Below are 16,506 nucleotides of genomic sequence, written 5' to 3' on the forward strand. Positions count from 1 at the left end.
TACTATGGCGAGTTCTGTTCGCCACTCTTTCTTTTCCTCGCCTTCTTTTCTTCCGAGAGCAGTCGCCACTTCCATGAGTTTGTCTCGTTTGGCTGCCATCTCTTCTGCTGTCTTGTTGCGCCGATGCTTCGATAGAGGGACTAAAGGTGGATTTCAATTGCATCGTCAGTCGTCATTTTGTCGTATCATATACTGTGCTTCGTATCATGTACAATGTAAGGAAAAATGAAGATTGACGAGAAATTTTACATATCTACTTTTTTGATTTTTGTTTATTATTTAAAATTGTTGTTAAATTAATTAAGCTACGGTTATAATCTATGTCCAACATAACTTATAAGATAGTCTAATAGTTTGCTATTATTCATTGAAAAGAGAAAAAATAAAGATTTAATTTAGACATATAATAAATAGTAAATTTATATACACTAAATAATAGTTTTAAATAAATTTATTTTTTCTATAAATAGACAATAGAAAATTATTGAATAAAATTTGATTTATATTTTTTTTCTTATAAGCAATAATAGAACTAATTTAGATATTAATTAATGCTAATTAATAATTAGATACTTAATAATTTTGATTAGGATAAATTTTTAACTTTATAGTTTATCATTCATCAATTAAGAATAATGGACCTAATCAAAATTATATATTAGATTTATTATTACATCCAATGGTCAATAATGGAATTTCCAAAATATAACATTGATTAGAATAGAAGACTCTTAAATAACTCTGTATTATATAAGTTTATTTTTTATTGAAAATTGATATTTTCATAAAATATTTTTAAACATATAAATTATCATAAGGATTCTATATTAGAAGAGACTTCTTGCATATTAGAAACTCATTGATAATAAATACTAATACAATAGATAATATCATTATAAAACAAACGTGGAAAATTGATTAGTTAATCATGAATTCTGTAAAAATTTAAAAATTTAATGCAAGATATTAAATATTCATATTTGACTGAAAATTTGTACATATATTTTTCAAATAATATTCATTTTAAAATTATTTTCAGTTTTTATTGGATATTGAATATTTACCTATTATGAAACTTAACCTAATTTTTTTTCAATTTTCTGTATAATATATATGTAACATAAACTCATATTAATTAAAAAAAATTTATTTCAGAAATTTTTATCCTTTTTTTCTAATTTTAATTTAAAAGAGAAATGATTTTTCATTAAAAATTTCTCATTAAAAATAATTCATTAAAAATTTTTCATTAAAAATATCTTTACATTAATTTTGAATATCATGAAGTAATTTTGACTAGAGAATCATGCTTTTTGTATAAGAACAGATACATTTATGATACCAACAAACTATATCTTTATGTTAATTCTTTGTTTTATCGCCTTTTTTTTAATGCGCGTGACGTAATACAAATATACACATGTACTTACGTCAACTAAAAAGACGCATAAAATCGAATTTAATTATCATCATTACTTACTGTGCTATCTTCATGCTAATCAAGAATTTTTTTTCTTAATTGTGAAATATAAAACTACGATACGTTATTTATATCAGGATGATTTTGCAAATGATTTTTTTCCAATTTTTTTATTTTAATATTATTTTTAGATATTTGATTTAATAATTTTTACTTATTTCATATCTTTGCAAGCATATTATCATTTTAAAATTTGAATAATTTACTTATTAATAAGATAAATAATAGATAAATAGTAAATTTTTCTTACAGAAAAGAATATTATCATTTTTTTTTCTTCCAATAATTATAATTTCTATCTCTATCTCTTAATTGAATCTCTATCAAACACAGTATATATTCTTTGAAATTGATATTAACTGTTACCTATAAGATCATATAATCCGATTATTATATTATTTTAATTATATTAATTTTTGATCATAATTTTTTTATTGAATAATTTTCATACTCTTCGATTAAAAATTTCTATTATAATCTCAATCATTGATAATTTATGATATTATATTACAACACAATTTTCATTTGATAATTGTTCGTTTTATTTTTTTTTATCATTTTTTTATCGTGTATTTTTTAATTAAAGTAGCTATAATTATTATACTACATACTCGTTGTTTACAAACGAATGTTTATATCCAAATATGCAAACTCGGCGAAATTACATTATTTGCAGAACATTGAATTTCACTCTTGAGATTAAAATTATCAACTCTTGCGAGATAATAAAGGCAATGTCACGAATGCGATGACTAATCGACTAAATTATTCGTTTCTAATTTTATAAAATCAAGCTAATTCACAAAATTTTAACCATATCATTATTGTTTTATTTCAATTATATAAAAACACCGAATTATAATTACTTTTAAAGTAATATATCCTTTAAAAAAATATAAAATATAGAAATTTTTTCATTTAATAAATATAATTAAATGAAAAATTCAGATTTTCTTGAATCTAATACTATTCTTAGTTTTTCCTTTCAATTTTTTTAAAATAAAAATGTTACAAAATGATGGAATTTTCAAATAAAATTTCTTATATATTTTAACAGAATAATTTAATATAATAGTAATATTTATAAATATTATTTTAATTTAATTTTGTATTCATGATACGTCATGTATACAAGATGAACGATATCGTTCATGATACATCGTATGACGTTTTTCATTTATTTTAATACATGGACTCATCTCTTCAGGTATAGATATAAATTCATGAATCATCTTATAATAAAATTGTATAATAATCATAATATAATAGTCACGATTAATATATAATATACATATAATAATATAATAATATAATTTGAAATTATTAATTAATTAATATTATTATATTGTAGAATATTCATATTACTATGAAAATTTTCAATAATGTACTGTAACTATTTAAATAATTGTTCACCAATCAATGTACTTATAATACTTAAATATGTAGGAATGCTAAAACGTCTGGGAAATATTCGTAACAGGTAATTTTAACGCTAATAATAAATTTATCTTGTTTGAGCAACACTCGAGACTTCAGACAGATATAAAGATAAAAAATGTTTTCTATCTCGTAATAATGAGTCATATTTAATTTGTGTTAATGGAATTGCAATATTTGCTTATTTATTTCAATTATTTTTCTACATGTTTTGATAGCAAAGATAAAAATAAGATATGACAATTTAAATTTCTAATATGAGATCAATTTTAACATTAAAAATATATTAATTATTAATGATATATGATAAAAAAAGATCAAAAATTAAATTTTGTATTCATGATATGAAAAACTTCAAGTAAACTTTTTTAACTAATAATCAAAGTAAAAATAATTGTACAATTTCTATTCTATTTTCTCATTCTAATATCTTGAAAATCATACATACTTCAACAAAATCGATTTTTTTCTAAAATTCTCTAATAAATTGTTTATCAGAACAATAACATAAATTAAAATTTCAATCCTTGCAATACCTAAAAAATTAAAAAATTAAATTAAATTTCAAAGATTTCAAATAAATTTTTTTTCAGTAATATTCACAAATTATAAGATTAAAATAATTACATAATTTCTGATTCCAATATTCTGGACACCCTATATATAGATGCTTCAACAAAATCTACTCAGGTATTCCCAAAACGTTGCACGGAACAAACGGTTCCGTGGCCACCAACGTTAATTTATTCTCGTTTTTAATCTCCTTCCCATCCAAATAGTCCGATGGAGCAACGTTCAGAGTTTCCACTCAAGGCCTTCTCCAACGAGATCGTGCCAGCCTCTGGTTTAATGACATTTGAAAGGATCCAGGAAAAAGGTCAAGATGCATCGATGCGGCCACATTGTGGAGGATTCGTGCCGACTTCGCAAGATGAGCACGAAATCTCTCTGTCCTGTCTTTCTCTCTCTCTCTTCCTCCCTTTACCCTTTGGACAAACCAACTCTCTTTCTCTGTCTTTATCCATCTCTAACCAACGTTAAAGGCCGTTCTTCCATCTCTGTCTTCGAGTCAGTAAAACCGGTGCAAAAGGTAGCCACGAAGCGAGAGAGCAAGAAGTGAAACTTCTCGCGGGGAATGGCGATTTGTCTGGGCGAAAACAATAGAAGGTCAGTAGATTTCAGAGGCAACACGTGAGGTAGGGAGCACCACGGTGTGTCTGTATGGGGGCATGTTTATGCAACTAGATGCAACGCGGCTGGATAGATTTTCCTTAAAGCAATTCACGTTCCAGCTACCGTGGATCGAAAATTTATTGATCGAAGTCGTGCGATAAATAAGCGGGCTCGCGTGATCTGTAAGAGAGTTGAGAATATTACTTTAAGATCGTTGGAACTTTGAAGATTGTTAATTTTTCGTTGAAATTGAATAATCTGGAAATTTTTTGAAAATATGAAATAAATTTTTTTGTCTAATTGATTGCACATTTTGGTTATTGATCGAGAATTTGATTGATTGAAAATAATATTGATAAAATTGAAAATATATAATATCGAAAATAATTTTTCATTGAAATAAAATTGGAAAATTTGAATTTGAAATAGATTTTTAATTTAAAAATCACAAAAGAAATGTTATCATTTTGTTAATTCTTTTTCAACATTCCATAATATTGTGGAATGAAAATTTGTAAATTTTATAAGATTTATGCAATAACAATCTAAAATAAAATATACAAAAAATTTATTTGAACATACTGTATAGTGTTAACAATAATACATAAATAACTTGCACATTAATTTACTCAGTAGTGAAAAATATGGAAAAAACAAGTTACGAAAATTTTTTTATAGAAACAAGTTTTATACATGTATTCCATTAATATTTCAGTTGGTAGTTGAGGATTGCTTAATCGATCGAGCACGAATCGATCGGTGTTTCATTTAATAAAAAGAGGCTAATAGGATTGCAAAATCGCGTGCAACTAAATATACGATTACATATCTCAGCTAATAGATTTTTTAACATTGATTAAATTAATTTTTGATGAGATTTTAATCATTAATCTTTTTTTGAATATAAATTCATATAAAACATACATGATTACAAATCATTGTTTTTTTCATATATAATAAATGTATGAAAAAGATGAAATAAAAAAGTTTATTATTTCTGATTAATAAAATAGCATATAAATTTATATTTAAATTTAATATATATTTATTTTTTAATAATTTTTAATACTGAAAAAATAGCCCAATAAAATAATTGACAAAATTAAAGAATAGTTATAAATAGATATAATAGAAAGATGCGTAATTATATGTAGAAAGATAAGTATTATGCTACGTATTCATATATTGCGGTAAGCTAGAATCCAAGACGTTCAATATTCGAATAATAATCCGAATATTGTACGATATTCGATATAATGCAATCCATGCATTTAATACAATAGATTATTATAGCTAGGATGTTCCAACCAACTACGCGTAAAATTTGAGCTAAATCGATGACCCAAATATCACAAGTTCCCCAGTTTCGCATGAAACAACTTGTTACAAAAATCGAACTCTCATTCAAGAAAATAACGAATCATTTTTCTTTAACATTTGCAATAAATATATATAAGTAACTCTAAATTTTTTCCGAATTTTTGAAAGAGCAAAATTTTGAAAATATTTAAAATAAAGAATCTAATCTAAAATTTTGTTTATTAATCTAAAATCTGTGACAAATCTTTCTCAAAGGGATATAACCTAACCTAACAATCTTGCATCACTGGATACGATCGAAAAGAACCTTATAACTCGTAGTAAGACGATCCCAGGCTATCGTCTACCTGAGGATGTCCCGCAGGATTTATTACCATAGCTAAGAGTCGACATCTCTTCTCTTAACACGCACCTGGAGATATAATAGCCACCTTGTCTATTAAGGATCAAGAAAAGAGATCTGACGGTCGGCTTACGAACATGTTGGGACATGGTTAGGCGAAGAACTTCGTTGAGGGAGGTTAGGAAACAACGATGACGTGATACTCACATGAACGATTCGATCCGAGGCAACTTCTTACGTGAGGACCATCTGAAATGCTGATAGCCATAAAGGATCCTCTTTAAAATGAAAATATATTTTGGGATATCTTTTCCCACGAAAATGTGTGCAAATGAGTATGAATATTTCTTGCTGCTATAGCATAGAACATTCAAAAAAGTATGTGAAGATTTTTATTTGAATTTTTTAGTATAATTTCATTTTAATATGAAAAATATCCTTTGAATTATTATCAACTCTATTTTTCTTGAAATTTTAACACATTAAGATTCTTTATATATTAGAACAATAACAAATAATAAACTTTTCACTTTTACATTTCTGACACTTTTTGACTCTTTACATTTCTGCAAAGATTTTATCTTCGGTTAATGTGTTAAATATAAATTCATTATTGATCTCTAATTAAATCCAAGATATAAAGAGACATAAAACAAATTGGAAAAAACGTTACAAAATTGCAATTCACTGTTTTACACAATATTATGTTGTAAATTAATATATTAGATCCCGAAATCAGTCATAAAACGAAGTAGCGGTTTTATGGGAGACAACATCGAAACGAGACGAGCTGTACTTTGGGGCAGGTTTACAAATACGTGGATCAATTCCAGGTTTATCGTTCGGCAGCGGCGATTGGTCGACTCTCGACGGTTCGGTTCTACATATAAAACATAGTTACGCGTACAAATGCGCGCATACATGTGTAGAATCGTATATAAACATATATCATATATACATAATGAACATGGATTCTATAACCCGGGTGTGTGTATACCGCCATAATAATTCAGTCTCGAACGTCGCTCTCTCCGCAGTGACCGCAACCTGCAAAGCTGACGAAACACGAGCAAATCAACTGTCGCAGCTATTTTCTGCCTAGTTACGTAAATTAATATTAGAAACGATACTGAAATTATTGTTTCATCGAGACGGATGCGGTGCGCACCGCGATCCTGAGCCTATCAACGTGACAACCATGTTTCGACGGATATTGTGGATTTCAGGTTATGGAAAGGATAATGATTTGTTGGATATTTGATAATGATTGTTTGGAACAGAATTAAGTGCTATTGAAATGATGTTTCATTCAATTGATTACATAATCGATTACAATAAGATCGTTTTTGCATTTGGTATTTGTTATAATTAGTTCAGATACTTTTATCTAAAGGTATGTATATTGTTTTAAATATATATTTTCATTTCGAATAAGAATCTATTTTATTTTAGGTAATTTAAATATATTAATTAAATTAATTTTTTGTTTACTTAATATTCAAACATCTTGTTTATTTTGAATATTGTATATAATCAAAATCATACAAAAAAATTGTTGGTTATATGTAAAAAAAGAATGTTTGATTAATAGTATATTTGAGTTTGCAAATTTGAATCGATATTTCAATCTTATTTCTCATATGTTAGATGATAAAAGATTCGAAGCGATATGTTATTTGTTAAACGATTAGTTCAACCAGTTATATTATTTTAAATTGTCAACTAAGTCTTTCTCCTTAAAACATAACATCCAAAATGGCTACCACCTACAATTCTGTCAGTTTGATAAATGCGGCTGTCCTTGCTTATTATAGAACCGAAAATTCGAAATAAGAAACGGAATAGAAGTGTAATGGAATTAAGCTAAAGAGTTATACAAAAACAAAATTTTATAAATTGCTATTTATTTTTATCATGATAATCCATTTTAGTTAATTGATAGATTTCTTTTCAAAATTTCAATATTGGTATAGTTATTAATTTAGTAAAAAATATTGATAAATTTTTTACAATAGAGTATGACAAATTCATTAATCAAATAATTTTTGTTTTAAAGAATATTTCATCACCTGATTGACAATTTTAACTTATACGATAGATTTAGTATGTTACACATAAAACAGTTTAGATAACGTTACGTCAATATTAAAAGTATAACGAACTATATTTATCGTAGATAATATTACTTTTAATACCGATATATCTGCGGTATTAGCGAATCAATCATCGAACACGTCATTAATCTTCTTTGGGAATTAAAAACAGTATATTTTATGATGCCAATCGAATACTTTGATAAATATATTCTCTCTTCGGCGAATTATTTTATAATCGACAATATTTAAAATAAAGTAATTATATAAAAAAAATATATAATTTAAATACGGCGAACAAATTTAAAATTAAAATTATAGAATAGATTATCTATTATTTAAAAAAAGTTTTTTTGAATCAAATTCAATATTTTCTAAATTGTTAATTATAAAAAAATTTAAGAAAAATTCAGTTCGAGAAGTCCAATATTTGATATTTAAATTTTCAAACGAAAATACAATCTCAGAGAAAATAAATGAAATTAAATAAAAAATAAAACTTCTTTTGAATAAATAATCTAATTTCTTCTAAAGAATTATTCCATTAATAAATCTTCTTCCTTTACACTTTCAGCATGTCATCAAATAAAAAATCATTTTCCAACATAGACTATATCACATAATAATCACTTTTGACCAATGTGTGATTGCGATTACAACCTTTAAATTAGAAATTCGCCGCGAACGAGAATTTCACGACCGTTGTATACCACACATGTGTACTACACGCATCGCCGACGGTACTAGCTGTGGCAACGATGGAAAACGGTGATCGCAACAGCGGCACGCAAAGTGAGCCGACAAAGGCGTCTTATCGCGGTTAATTTATATTTCAAAAGGTTACTGGTACCATCGAAAGAACGTAGAAACTCTCTCGGCGCTATTCCACAAGAAATTCTATCTGTCGAAAGATTTATCAATGCATCCAAGATGATTTTGAGAATTTTTCTTATTATTAATTTTTTTCGTTGTAATATATACAAAATGGCGGACACTGGAACATGTAAGCGCGGGTAATTTGATTTTTATATGAGCGTTCAATAAGTTTATGAAAATTTTACCAAGCAGGTATTTATTATTTTATATTAATTTAATTATTTCATGATTAATAAAATAATTTTAAAAATTGTTTATAATTTATGAATATAAAATCTTTAGAGAAATTTTTCGTTCAATTTTCTTAATAATTAAATATTGTTCTCTTTAACTGAATAATCTTTCAATATCTAATTAATAAGAAAACTAACAGTTATATCTTCCAGATCCAATCTCGACGTTCAATTCCATCGAACACAAAATATCATGGTGAAACATGTGCAACGTATTAACGTTCTTAGGTTAATCGATCTCTGTGGAAGATCGAGGCAATTAACGCCAGTATCGCCAGTCGATGATGAACATTCGTCATCCGAAGACCGGTTTCTATCGGATGATTCACCATCGTGGATTCTATAAAATCCCACCAACAATGTTCCTGTCATGGATTTTCTTTTGCTTTTACCACGTACATGATCTTTTTTTCTTTTTCTTTTTTTATCATTTTTATAAATCCTTATCATGTTTTCTTTTAAAATTCAAACAAAGTAGATATTATCGAATAGCATAGCTTCCAGGAAGGAATGAAAAATGTTTGAAACGGTTCTCCGGATTCTTCGTCGCGGTATTATGTTCGTAATAATTATTCGAAGTCGGTCGGCATCTTGGTGGTAATAACTAGGTCCGTAATAGCCATTTGAAATTGAAATAAGATGTAACGATTCGTGGTAATTTTATTTGGCATTTCTATTGAAACGGGATTATATAGAAAAAGATATCGATTTCAGATCGAATTTTATTATTAAATTGCAAATGAAAATTTGATATAATATATAAATAATATTATATAATATTGAATATTTAATAATAATATTATAATATTTAAAATTTTATATTATATAAATTTTGAATTTATGTTTATTGTATAATATATCAGATCAACTTAGGTTAGATTAGGTTAAATTTAACTTATGTTAAATTCAAATAAGATATATAACTAATCGTGATAACTTTATTTATGTCTTGATTGGGAATGAGATTATATAAAAAGAGATATAGATTTCAAATCAATTTTATTATTAAGTAAATGAAAAAATTGACATGATATTTGGAATGTTATGTATTATAAATTTTGAGTTTGTTTATCATATGATATAGGTTAAGTTTAGGTTATGTTCTTATAATTTAATCAAGTTAAGTTATTGTTTCCTTATTATATCAGATTAGATTATTACTTTTTTATTAGATTATTACTATTTTATTATATTATTAAATATCTTATATTTAGCTTTAAGTCTCGAAGGATGACTGAATGCTCATTATTAGTAACGTAGCGATCCACGCTCCGCCATTTTCTCAATCAACAATCGAGATCAACCTCGAAGCCTTCTCTAACCTCAAACATCGATCAATTCTCGTCAACGTTCCCGCAAAAGGGAACGCAACGCGTGGCACGACTTTTACAAAGTAGGGATAAGTTCACCACACGCGGATACACTCTCCACCACGACACTATTCAATTTCTCATTCAGGATATCATGCATCATCTTTTGAGCTTAAAAATTATCTCTTCGATCTTCCAGGATTTCCGTGGCATGGCGTCTTGCACAATCTTCTCGAATCGTCATAAATCATGTCGACGGATTGCGTGGGCGGCTATGGAACACGCTCTAACCCCCTTCCAAGTGATGCATAGTAACATTTTACAGGATTTTTACGCACCGTCACAATTCATCCGTTAATGACACCGACACTGGTAAAAGTATAATAATAATAATAATTATTATTATTATCTTTTTATTCTTTCTTTTTCCTTTTTTTCGAGCGAGAATTAATCAAGCGTGAAAATATATTGAACCGTTATGGTTTTATACGATTTAATATATGCGTTGACAAGTAAATTATTCTTTGTAGAAATTGCATTTAAAATGTATATTGTAATTTATCTTTGTAATTTTTTTGAATTTTTTTTTTTTTTTATTATTAATTTCGAACATTAAAACCTTTGTAATTTATATAGCTTTTTATTGCAAGATTTTTTTTTTAGTATTATTTTTAGTATTCTCACTTTCTTTTTGATATTTAATGCAATGAGTAATTTATAAATGTTATAGTCGTGAAATTAAATTTAGCTTGACAATTTATTTATTTATCTTTTTAACTTTTTAATTGGTCAGATGAGCACTCTTTTGAAAGAGTGTCAATCAAGCTTAAATTTGAAAATACCTAATCAATTAAATAAGAATTAACTCTAATTCAAAATAAATATAATTTTAACTGTATAACACGAAATCAAAGATTCGCGAATTTTTAACATTCAACGCAATCAAAGAAATACGAATATGTAATTATATTGGTGAAAATATAACGAAAATGTAACGAGAGTACAAAAAAAAAGGCGAACTCACTCATTATGTACACGCAATCTGGCATTCCGTGTGTCGAACGTATAAAGAGCGCCTCTTAAAAGTGTGTTCAGTATGGACGAAAAATCTGCTTGATAAAATGGACTTACCTGAAACAAAGGAAAAAAAAAAAAACATTTAAAAATATTACTGAAATATATATATATATATTTATTTATCACATATATGTTCTTCCCTTAGTGCAACTTTTTCGATTATTAAAAAATAAAAATTTTTTTATTAAAATAAAAAAATGATAATTAATGTCATAGTTCAATGCAGATATGTTGCATCGGCGATGAACGAAATTCCTATGTCTCTACCTACGAGGGAACTTAATGAAAGAAAGCATCAACTCTATGCGGACGTAGCACACGCCTTTTCGTTATTTCTCATAATCGCCCACGCTTGGCCGCTCGCCAGCCAAGAGACCCTGGTTTCCCGAGAATCGAAAATAATCACGTCTTCCTCCTCCGCCTTTTCCTCTTCCTTTCGTACGCGTGAATCGTCCGAGGAAAGCGGGAAAGCTAATTTAATTAACGATCCATTTCGCCACTCTCTGTCTTCGAATTATTTTACGCCTTTGAAATAATTAAATTTACGACGAGAAAGTACGCTTCTCCTGTGAACGATAGTATTTTAAGAAGAAGTGACAGAATTGATCGTAAAAATGATTGGATCCGTGGATCAGGGGTTTACTTTGGAATTAGTAAACGAAGTCAAATTGATTGATTCACAATTTTTTGTAATTTGCAATTGAATTACATAATCTCGAAATTAAAATATTCATTCTGTTTAAAAATAAATATACGTCTGAATATTTTTTAAAATTAACAAGTACGTGAATATATATGATTTATGGTTAGATATTATCCTTTCTTATTAGTTTTTTCAATATGTGATAACAGTCAACAGGAAATGAAACAGGAAAGAAAAAAAACGAAGATCTTATCGTACCGTGAAACGTATCGTAATATACGATCATAAATGCTTATTATCTAGTAAAAAACGTACGAGGGATAAGAACGGTCAATTACATGAAACTATAATTAACATATTAATGAATCGATTCGAACTTAATAATATATTTATTCTGATACAAAATGTCAATATATTCATATAGGATATCTTTGCAGAGTTGATTCTGCAAAGCCCAAAATAAACGCAACAGTTAATATATAAAAATATCATTTAAGACGTATTTATTAAGCAATTTAAATTTACATCAAATGAGACGAAACAAAAATGGTATGAAAGATCATATCAATACCATTTTAATCTTTAATTTCTTTAAGAATTACAAATTAATATTGATAAATCATTAAATAACTATTCTTTTTATATTGTAAAGTATACCATAATAATTCATAAATTCATTTAATCTAGTTAAGATCAATGATAAATTTCATTCCAAACATGCTTGTCTATCAATCAATCTATCTCTAAAAATTTTCCATCGACGACACCAACTAAATTTGGTGCGCACAATGTATCTGCACATGTATCAACAGACGTGCCCCGCGATGCAAATTTGCATCTGGTTGCGCAACCGCGCTCTCGGACATGGTCGCAAAAATACAGTCATACTATATCGATCGATGTGTAATCGATGAATCTAATAATGGCCTGAGCCGCTATTATTCAAGATCGACGCTTGTGCAGCACGCGGTCAAAATCCATTCGTGAAATCAACGCGGTTGAGAAAAGATATATATTCCCCTTTACAAACTGGCGAAACGTTTCGTTGGTGGTAGGCGGCCGAGCGTGGGTCTCGGTGGCCTCTCTACCGCGATTTAAATATTTAACTCCGCTTAAACGTGAGCGAGAGCCAACCATTACTCGCGCGAGCGATAATTTTCATCCGCGGGTAAAACTCGCTTGGGAAAATCGACCGACCGCATGAATCATCCTCCTACCTGATTTCCAATCTAACTGATGAGAACCAATGGGAAAATCTCATTGGCACTCTTGGTTTTGCATTTGTTAGGTTAGGTAATACTAGTTCTCTGCCTATTTAATTGGAATCTTATTTTTTTATTTGTGTAGTGATTAGATAATCATCTACCTTGTTATTATTACATTATCGTTACGAGCAGTAATAAATAAAGTGTGCGAAGCCAAATTTGTAATACTACTGGCCTATTGGCTGTAAATTAAGAAGTAGGAAAAGAAGATCACATTTCTAATTTTCGACGATAACGAGGAGTCAAAAATCGTACGTCATAATTCGAAGTAAAAATGTATGTAAACGGTTCGAAAAGCGAAAATGCACAGATACATTGCAAACATATATAAATTGAATTAAAAAACTGATATAAAATAAAGATGTTACATTCGAAGATAAATTTTACGATTGAAAATAATCGTGTTATTATTTAATATATATATTATATATATTTAATAATAAAATTACATGAAATTGTCACGTGACTCGTAAATCTACACTTCGGGAGAAATCGGAAAAATTCGGATAGGATCGGCTGGAATCTCGAAGTACATGGTTGATGATTTCGTGTCAATTCGGCAATAATTGAATGCAGTAGTCTCTATAATATTAATTTTATTATAAAGTAAGTGATGAAATATTTAGAAAACAAATTAAATCGCTTCTACGTAATATTATATTAATTTTAATTCATAATTTATTTTTCTTGAAATATTTTACAGATTAAATTTTTCAATATTCCATCTTTAAATAACCTATATCATTTAAAGTGAGTTAAGAAAATTTACTTTAAGATTCAATATACAATTAGAAGTAATTTTGTTCGCATAGAATAATAGAAATATACATTTAAACTTTGCAGAGATTATCTAACGGAAGAAGACTAGCAATTGTCACAAAGTATAATTCATCTACCCACAATTACTTGAGTTTAAATGGATTGTTCTCTCTAGGGATGAATTATGTTCCTCATTAAAACGCCTGTTGAAAAGATTATATAAAATCAAGTTGGAAAGGTAAAATACTAATATTTTTTTCTCGAAATCTTTTAAAAAATAAGATCTTGTAAACAAAACAAGTACAATTGAAATAATTTTAATTTATGATACATTTATAATGCCTTCATTTACATACACATGGTTCTCTCTAAATATGTTTTATACGATAAAATTTAAGTGATTTGACCTTATAACAAGAATAAATTATTAATGCTTCCCATTTAAAATAGGGAAATTTAAAATCGCAGCAATTTAACCTGAAGCTTGTACATCTAATATTGTATATATCTTAAATTTCAACCTTTCTATTGTCGATAATTGCTGATGTATTATTCATTTGTTCCAATCTCGCGCCGGTATTAACGAGCGAACTATCGACAAAGTGGGCATTAAATATGTAAAGCTTTTCAACTTTAACAAAATATAAAAGTTGTAAATTATTTCACTGCATTTTCAACCATGAGATAAAATGAACAATTTTATAATTTTGTTGCAAGATTTTATAATCAGAGTTAATGATACAATTTTATAATTAAATATGATCTATTAAAATGAAACTATAATTCTAACAATTTAATTATTAATTTTAATAAAAAAAAATTTTTCTCTGTAAAAATTTTTAAAATAATCTAAAATACATTTTTACAAAAAAATATATATATTTTTGCGAGATAAGCGACATAAGATGAATGTCTATAAATTTTAACGAATGATTTTCAATATCCTTGCAATCGATCTCAGTTTAAAATTAATGCGTGCTAACAACCCTGAGCCCTACTACTAAAATTTGTAATTTTGCCAATAGCTTACGTGACAGCTTAGACTTCTTCGAATCAAATAGACGCCTTGAAACGTTCTGTCCTTTGAGCTATTTTAAATAAACAATTCTATATTTTGCATTTCATTTCCTATAAAGTATTTTTCCATTCTATGCTTAAAATATTAACAGAACATGTAAAAATTTTTCCTATTATTTTCATCATTTCACAATTAAAAAATAATAATCTTTTCCAATTTTCGAAATTTCGAGATGCAATATTCTATGGTAAATTGAAAATTTCTCTATTATATTCTTATTTTCGTCATAATTAGAGATAGAATATATTCCAAGATATATGATAAATTGAAAATTTTCTATCTTTTATCCTTGAAATTTCGAAACGAAAAACAAACATCCCTCGATGGCTTCGTTAGCCATCGGAAGCTGAGTCGAGGGCCGGAAACGAGATAATCGAAATTGCACGCGCGCCAAGAACCTCTTGGATTGGGACTTTGCGTAGAAAGCGAAATGCGCTCGAATCTCGACGCATCCGGTCTCGAGCCACTTGCCAAAATCCCCACCATTGTGGAAACTTCATTCATGACTCGTCCCGTGTGCAGGTGTGCTCGTTTATTAAGTCACCGGGGAGGGGAAACGTAACGCGCAAAAATATCAGCCTTTGATCCTACAATAAAAGGAAAATGCAATCCACCGTTCTTCTTATTATTTTGAATTAACTGACTACCCTATCTTAATGCTTTAAACTATTATGTCTACATTCACGTGATTCATCATGAAAATAAGTAAGTAAAGACAAACATATTCAAAAATAAAAAACACTATAAACATATATTAAAATATACAAATAAACTAAGCATACAAGATTGTGAATAATTAATATATGCATAATTACAAAGAATTTTAATCAACTTTGGTATTACTTGATATTCATCAAATTCATTCTATTAAAATATACAAATAAACTAATAACATAAGCATATAAAATTGGGTGAATAATTAATATATGCATAATTATTACAAAAAATTTTAATTTTGTGACAAACTATTATTTGATATTCCAAGTTCATTCTGTTAAAAAGTACAAATAAATTAATAACATAAGTATAAGTAAGATTGTGAATAATTAATATAATGCATAATTACTACAAAGAATTTTAATCAACTTTGGTATTACTTGATATTCATTAAATTCATTCTGTTAAAATATACAAATAAACTAATAACATATAAACTAATAAGCATAAGGTTGGGTGAATAATTAATATATGCATAATTATTTTACAAAGAATTTTAATTTTGTGACAAACTATTACTTGATATTCCAAGTTCATTCTGTTAAAAAGTAAATAAACTAATAACATAAGTATAAGTATAAGTAAGATTGTGAGTAATTAATATAATACATAATTATTACAAAGAATTTTATTTTGGTATTACTTTTGGTATTACTTGATTCATCAAATTCATTCTGTTAAAATATACAAATAAACTAATAA

At 27.3% G+C, this 16,506-nt stretch overlaps 3 long non-coding RNA genes across 3 annotated transcripts in view; 2 read left to right on the forward strand and 1 right to left on the reverse strand.

The window, feature by feature from the left end:
• LOC116184886 overlaps positions 1–11,509 on the reverse strand; it is a 16,119-nt gene extending 4,610 nt beyond the window's left edge. Inside the window, exons 1-2 of the long non-coding RNA XR_004149544.1 lie at positions 11,262–11,509; positions 6,235–6,243 (exon numbers count right to left, since the gene is read on the reverse strand). This is a non-coding gene — a long non-coding RNA (uncharacterized LOC116184886). The remainder of the gene's footprint in view (positions 1–6,234; positions 6,244–11,261) is intronic.
• LOC102679183 lies at positions 6,366–10,678 on the forward strand. The gene is made up of 4 exons (XR_420966.2): positions 6,366–7,146; positions 8,421–8,914; positions 9,109–9,350; positions 10,170–10,678. It is a non-coding gene; the product is annotated as an uncharacterized LOC102679183 (long non-coding RNA).
• A 1,101-nt stretch (positions 11,510–12,610) lies between the features above and the next one.
• LOC116184887 lies at positions 12,611–14,669 on the forward strand. Its single transcript, XR_004149545.1, has 2 exons — positions 12,611–14,000; positions 14,094–14,669. It is a non-coding gene; the product is annotated as an uncharacterized LOC116184887 (long non-coding RNA).
• Positions 14,670–16,506: the final 1,837 nt, after the last annotated feature.

The sequence above is a fragment of the Apis dorsata genome, unplaced genomic scaffold (genome assembly GCF_000469605.1).
Source record: "Apis dorsata unplaced genomic scaffold, Apis dorsata 1.3 scaffold_74, whole genome shotgun sequence".
In the NCBI taxonomy this organism is placed as follows: Eukaryota; Metazoa; Arthropoda; class Insecta; order Hymenoptera; family Apidae; genus Apis; species Apis dorsata.